The sequence below is a fragment of the Rhinatrema bivittatum genome, chromosome 3 (genome assembly GCF_901001135.1).
Source record: "Rhinatrema bivittatum chromosome 3, aRhiBiv1.1, whole genome shotgun sequence".
In the NCBI taxonomy this organism is placed as follows: domain Eukaryota; kingdom Metazoa; phylum Chordata; class Amphibia; order Gymnophiona; family Rhinatrematidae; genus Rhinatrema; species Rhinatrema bivittatum.
Window position 1 is genome coordinate 311917122 of NC_042617.1, and position 6191 is coordinate 311923312.

A 6191-nucleotide genomic window follows, 5' to 3' on the forward strand; every position below is an offset into this window, starting at 1 on the left:
AACCTCCTACTAGCAATTTTCTATCTCGAGGCCCGCCTAAGTCCTGCCGGCCCCAGCACCCAAAGGCTCAACCCGAGGGGAACATGGGCTGTATAGGTGATACTTCACTTTCAATGCATATCCAGCAGAGCTCTCTGCTTCAACGGCAGGGGAGAAGAAAAAAGGGTTCGCACTCACAAAGCGGGGAGGAGCTGGCTTGTTACGGCGGTTACTACCCCAAACCAAATGTGCCTGATACTTCACTTTCGATGCATATCCAGCATGGCTCTCTGCTTCAACGGCATGGGAGAAAGACTGATACATCACGCATTTCCAGCATAGCTCTCTGCTTCAACGGCAGGGGAAAAGAAAAACAACCAATAAGGGCTGTATAACATAGTCTGGGTAAAACAAATAAGCATGGGTGTAGCTTGCTTATTGCGGCGGTTACTACCCCTACTACCCCTAACTAATCAAGCTAGACATTTCACTTGGATGCAGCTCCATCACTGCTGTCTACATTAATGGTGGGGATGGAAGGGAAATAGAACCAAGAGCTAAGAGAAACAGATAAGTATGAGAGAAAAAATGTGTGAGGCTTGCTGGGCAGACTGGATGGGCCGTTTGGTCTTCTTCTGCCGTCATTTCTATGTTTCTATGTTCCAGTGGCCTTTAGCTTCAGCCCACTCCACCTGCTGACGGTAGGGACCCGTGGGCCCTTGCCTACGGGTTGCGCCAACTCCGCCTCAGCCCAAGAATCTATCTCCAATGCAACATACAGATGTACTAGGATTCTACCCTTTCTCAATTCCGCCACATCCATCACCTTGGAGTAAGTTCTTGGAGTGATGGCCAAACCAAAGGGCTGCACCAAAACTGAAAATGGCGCCCCAGAACTGTGAAAGCATTGATGTTCGGGTCAGATGGGGATGTGAAGATACGCTTCTGATAGATCCAGGGAGGTCAGAAATTCCTCAGACTGCACAGCCATTATCACTGAGTGTAAAGTTTCCATGCGGAAATGTTTCATCTGCAGATGATAGTTGACACCTTTGAGATCCCGGATGGGACGAAAGGAGTCCTCCTTCTTTGGCACGACGAAAGAAATGGAATATCATTCCATATTTTCCTGAGACGTGGGCACTGGGACCACAGCCTTCAGAATGAGGAGCCTTGTCAATGTACTCTCCAGTGCTTGCTTCTTCTGCAAGGAGTGGCAGGGAGACTCCATGAACACGTCCCGAGGAATACTGCAGAATTCCATCGCATATCCTTCTCGTATCACTTCCAGGAACCACTGATCCAATGTGATGTCAACCCACCTTTGATAAAAGAGAGAGAGGTGTCCCCCTATCTCCTGTTCCCAGGGGTGAGTTGGCAAACCTTCATTGGGTGGCTCGGGAGGTTCCACTACCCGAGCCTGCACCCCTTCTGGGTTGTCTAGGGCGAAAGGACTGTGACCTACCGAAAGGCCGAGTCCTCTGAAAGGTCGCTCCTCTATAGTGCCGAAAATGCTTGGATTCTCTAGCACGAACCCTCATGGTAAAGGAGCACTGCGGATGCTTCTTAATCTCCGGCAAACAAGGAACTGGCGATTCATCCCAATTACTGGCCAGTTTGTCCAATTCGCTCCCAAATAAATGCGAGCTGTTAAAGGGAAACTTGGTGAGGTTGCATCGGCTGACCAGTTTCTCAACCACAACTGGCGCCTGGCTGATACCTCAATGCCACCCCTCTGGCTGAAGTGCGGACCAAATCATAGCCCTTATTGGCCAAGAAGGCAGTGGCTGGTTCCATAACTGTCCTAGAATTTACCCCAGAATCATCAGCCTCATGCGAGAGAAACAAACAAGAGTGAGCCACCAAGGAACAAGAAGCGATCTGCAAGCTCATTGCCACTGCTTCAAATGCTGGCTTGAGGATAGTCTCAATCTTTCTATCATGAGCATCCTTCAAGGCTGCTCTTTCTTTTATGGGTATAGTGGTCCGCTTGGAAACTGCACACATAAGCACATCTACCTTTGGAAAAACGTAAGTGCTCTCTTACCACTGGATCCAGAGGGTACAGGCCTCCCAAAACCTGACCCCCTTTGAAATTAGCCTCTGGGCTAATTCAATTCTTAAATGGCTTCCAACAATAGGAAAAAACAAGAAAGAAAACCAAAATGGGATTCTTCTTTGGCACAGACACGGAATTCGTCCTAGGGACCCCAAGCATTTCCATGGTCTGGAAGATCAGAGCTGGCAGTTCAACTCTATGAAAGAACTGTAGCATAGTTCTATATAGTTCCAGACCTGGAGGGATTTCACCATCCTCCAGAGAATCAGGATCGGCGTTATCATCCGTGCCATCCGGGTCTCTATCAGGAGGACCTGCTGCTGCTCTAGGAATAGTCCAGCACTTAAGAGAAGGTAAAGGTAAGGTTCCCACCTACTCTTCCACTCTAGGAGCAGTGGATTGGGTTGAGGATTACACCTGAAGAAAGGATTGCAAGCCCTGGAAAAATTCCACCCAGGAAAATACAGAAGTATCCAAACTAGGAGGCATCTGGGACATACTCACTGACCTACCATCCCCTGCTGAGGAACCAGTTAGGGGAGGTCCAAAGACAGGTGCCCCACCTAAGTCGTATTTACCTAGACCTACATCCGATTGGGAAGAACCAGGCTTTGTGAAATCAGAGGAGGATAAATCTCCCTGAGCCTCCAAACAGTGCTGGTACAAATTAGTGGGCACTCCTGGCTGAGATGTCCTAATATGACAAGCAGAACAAACAGAAAGGCGCTTAGGCTTTTTAGGTATAGGTGCCATTATAGCTGACAGGGCGCTGAGTGGTGGTTGGTGGCATGCGTCTTATTTTTTTTTTAGATATCCAAAAATTCTAGGCATCTGACACTTGGGCATCCTGTCCCAATACCTAGGTGTCCATAGAATAAGCTCTGCTCAAAAGAACAAAGAAGCCTGAGTAGGCATCCAGAAAAATGGACGCACATGCTGAACTGACAATCCTGTAGAGGGCAGCCTAAGAAGCACGTGAAAAGCCGTTGAGGCCTACCTTGCAGCACACAATTAAGAAGCCTCAGAACCGGGCCTAGCCAACCAAGGCTGCTCAACTCGCCAGGCTGCCCATGTCCCTCGACCTCCCATGAAGCGGGATGAACGTTGGAAGCCCTAACAGAACCCTCTTTCACTGTCTCTGTTTTTTTTTTTAAAACACTTACCTGGCTTAGCCTTACCTGGCTGAGTACAGAGACGGTCTCCAGCTGCGGGGGGAGAGGGCATTTGCCATCACCGCCGTGCTCGGCTTCCTTCACTTACTGCCTTTCAGCTGCACAAGCAACTAAGTCCACGGCGGCTGAAAAACCAGCTACTGGACCAAGGCACACCTCTGAAAGACCACGGAAATCACCTCAGGAATTCTCAACTGTGGGAGGGACCTTTAGGTATCACCGCAGGAAAGAGGGGCAAATTATTCTTTTCTCCTTAATTATTTTTTCTCAAATCGAGCAATCCCCAGTGGGAAGATGACGTCCATCATCTGCTGAAGACAGAGAATACTGGCAGGCTGATGTCACTAGAGGGGGTTATATACTGTATTGTCAGTTTGCTCCATCTCCATCTGCTGGTAGGGGAGCAAAAACTCACTTGTTCTGGATTCATCTGACTAGATGCTAAGAAATCATCTCTATGAAAGAAGCATAACATTGTTCTATAAGGTTCTAACCCCGGAGGAATTTCCCTATCCTCCAGGGAGTAAGGATCTCCTTCCTCATCCGGGTCCCCATCAGTATGACCTGCAACAGGACGAGATGCCTTCCAATGTTTACTTGTGGCACCAGCTTTGTGAGATTCTGAAATCTGTGATCCTGAACTTCAGGTTTGGCTGGCTCTGCCAACCTGCCTATAGAAAGGACTACAGTCCCTGAAAAAATTCCACCCAAGAGAAGGTGGAAGGGTGCATACCAAAACCAGGGCTCATCAGTCTGGCGTCCACTGAGTTGCCCTCCCCTGCTGACGAACCAGTTAGGGGAGTCTCAAAAGCAGATGAACTTTCTGACAGGTCCCCCTTCAGTTCCTGTCCTGCCACCTGCTGGGAAGGGCCAAGCTCAGCCTTCAAGCAGCACTGACAAACATTTGGCAAATGAAACTGTACAGCTGAACTATTTACATGGCGTCTCTGCTGGGATGTTGGTGTCCATCTCTCCAGCTCCTGGGAGGGAGCTTGCCACACTGCCTACTCATCCGTGCCACAGTCCAGTAGAGGGAGAATACTAGTGGGGGGCCTCATGCCACAAAAAGATCCTACCTGATGTCCAAATATAGCAAGCCGTGCAAATCACAAAGGCTTTTTTGCTACTGGCACCATGGAAAAAAGGTCGTCCAGAGTCACCACGCTCAACAACACAAGCCTTGCACAAATGTGTCCAATAGTGTGTCCGTACCTGGGAAGCCCGGATAGGACGTCCAAAAAAAGATACCGAAAATTAGGATGCCCAGTTGTAGACACCCTATATATTCCGTTGAACACTCGAACAACACATGCCCAAAACTTGGATTTCCAATTACGCAGTCCAGATGCTCAGCCTGGACATGCAGGCATGAACAGTCAGGCACTATTTTCGCGGGTGACTTGTGCAGAAAAAGAGCGAGCTCAGTGTCCCAGTGAAGCCTGAAAGTGGGGCCTAACCCAAAGGGCTGCTCAACCCACCAAACTACCGCAACTTCTCAAGTCCCCCACGGAGTTGAGAATGCACGTTGGATTGGCGCACTGAGGCTCGGAGATCAGAAATAGAAGAGGGGTCCCTAAATCTTTTTTTTTTTTTTTTTTTTTTTAAACTCTTTACCTGAGCTCAGCTCATCCTGGCCAAGTACGGAGTCAGTCTCTGGCAGCGGGGGGAAAGGACTAATGCCTTCACTGCCACGCTCGGCTTCCTGCACTCATCTGAATCTCTCCTGGCAGCCAATTCCATGTCGGAAACCGGCTATCAGACCGAGGCACTCGACTGCGGGAGGGTTCACCAGGTATCACCTCAGGAGAAGCGGTGCATATTAATCCTCTTTCTCCTTTGTTTTTTTTCCCCAAAACAAGAATCCCCAGTAGGGAGATGCACATCCATCATCTGCTAGAGATAGAGAATCCTGGCGGGCTGATGTTAGAGCAGGTGTATATATATTCCTTGATGTCAGTTTTGCTCCGTCTCTATTTGCTGGTAGAGGTGTATAGCCCACTGGTTGTAGATTAACCTGTCTGAAAACTGAGAAATTTGCTGTTACTGAGATGACACCAGAATCTGAATATATTTTTTGCATGTTGGATTATAATATGAACAATCCTTCTTCTGCTCTGCATCCATTGCAAATCTTAAATTCTTATAATTATTGTTTTATTGTAGTTATGATATATTCTGTATTTTTGGAAAGAGGATTCATGTTTTATTACGTGATTGCATCTGATGTTCTATGAAGTGTTTTGTTTACTTTTTATATGATATTGTTATGCAAGACATATAAAAAATTAATACAGATCAATAAGCTATTTTTAAGGTTGGTAAGTGCTTGAAACAAAATATTTTAAAGAATCACTCATGATGCATGATGGCTGTTGCAGACTACAAAGAAATTCATTGTCAGGTGCATTCTAAGGTATTATTTACTGATAAGAGTACAACTAGTAGGGCTCAAACCTATATGCTTACTGCCCACCCATGTTGACCTTGGATCCCCCCCCCCCCCCCCCCAAAAAAAATCAGTTCTGGCTATGCCATTGCTACATCTATGTGCTATACAAATGATTTATAATAATAATAGCCACTAATATTTATTTATTTTTAATTTTTATATACCGATGTTCCTGTGTAGCATACATCTCGCACCGTTTACAAGGAACTGAACAGTCGCCTCAGGGACGGGATACATTAAAACAGTGGCCTTAGGGGCTGAATAAATTAACACAGGGGGACAGGAAAACTTTTAGGGAGACATTCGTAAACTCGATAATAATGAGAACAAGTCTTTTCGTCCACAAAGGATCCTTCGCAAACCACCCTACAAACCCTACTGGCGCACGGCCCATTTCTACCACGTAATCCGGGCTCGACAATCAAGCACAAGCGCGAACAAGCAGAAATTGTATCTATTTATTTATTTTGCTTGCGTTTATAAAGCAAGCAAGAGAGGGCAGCCCCTTTTCGAGCAAAGCCCTAATTGTGTT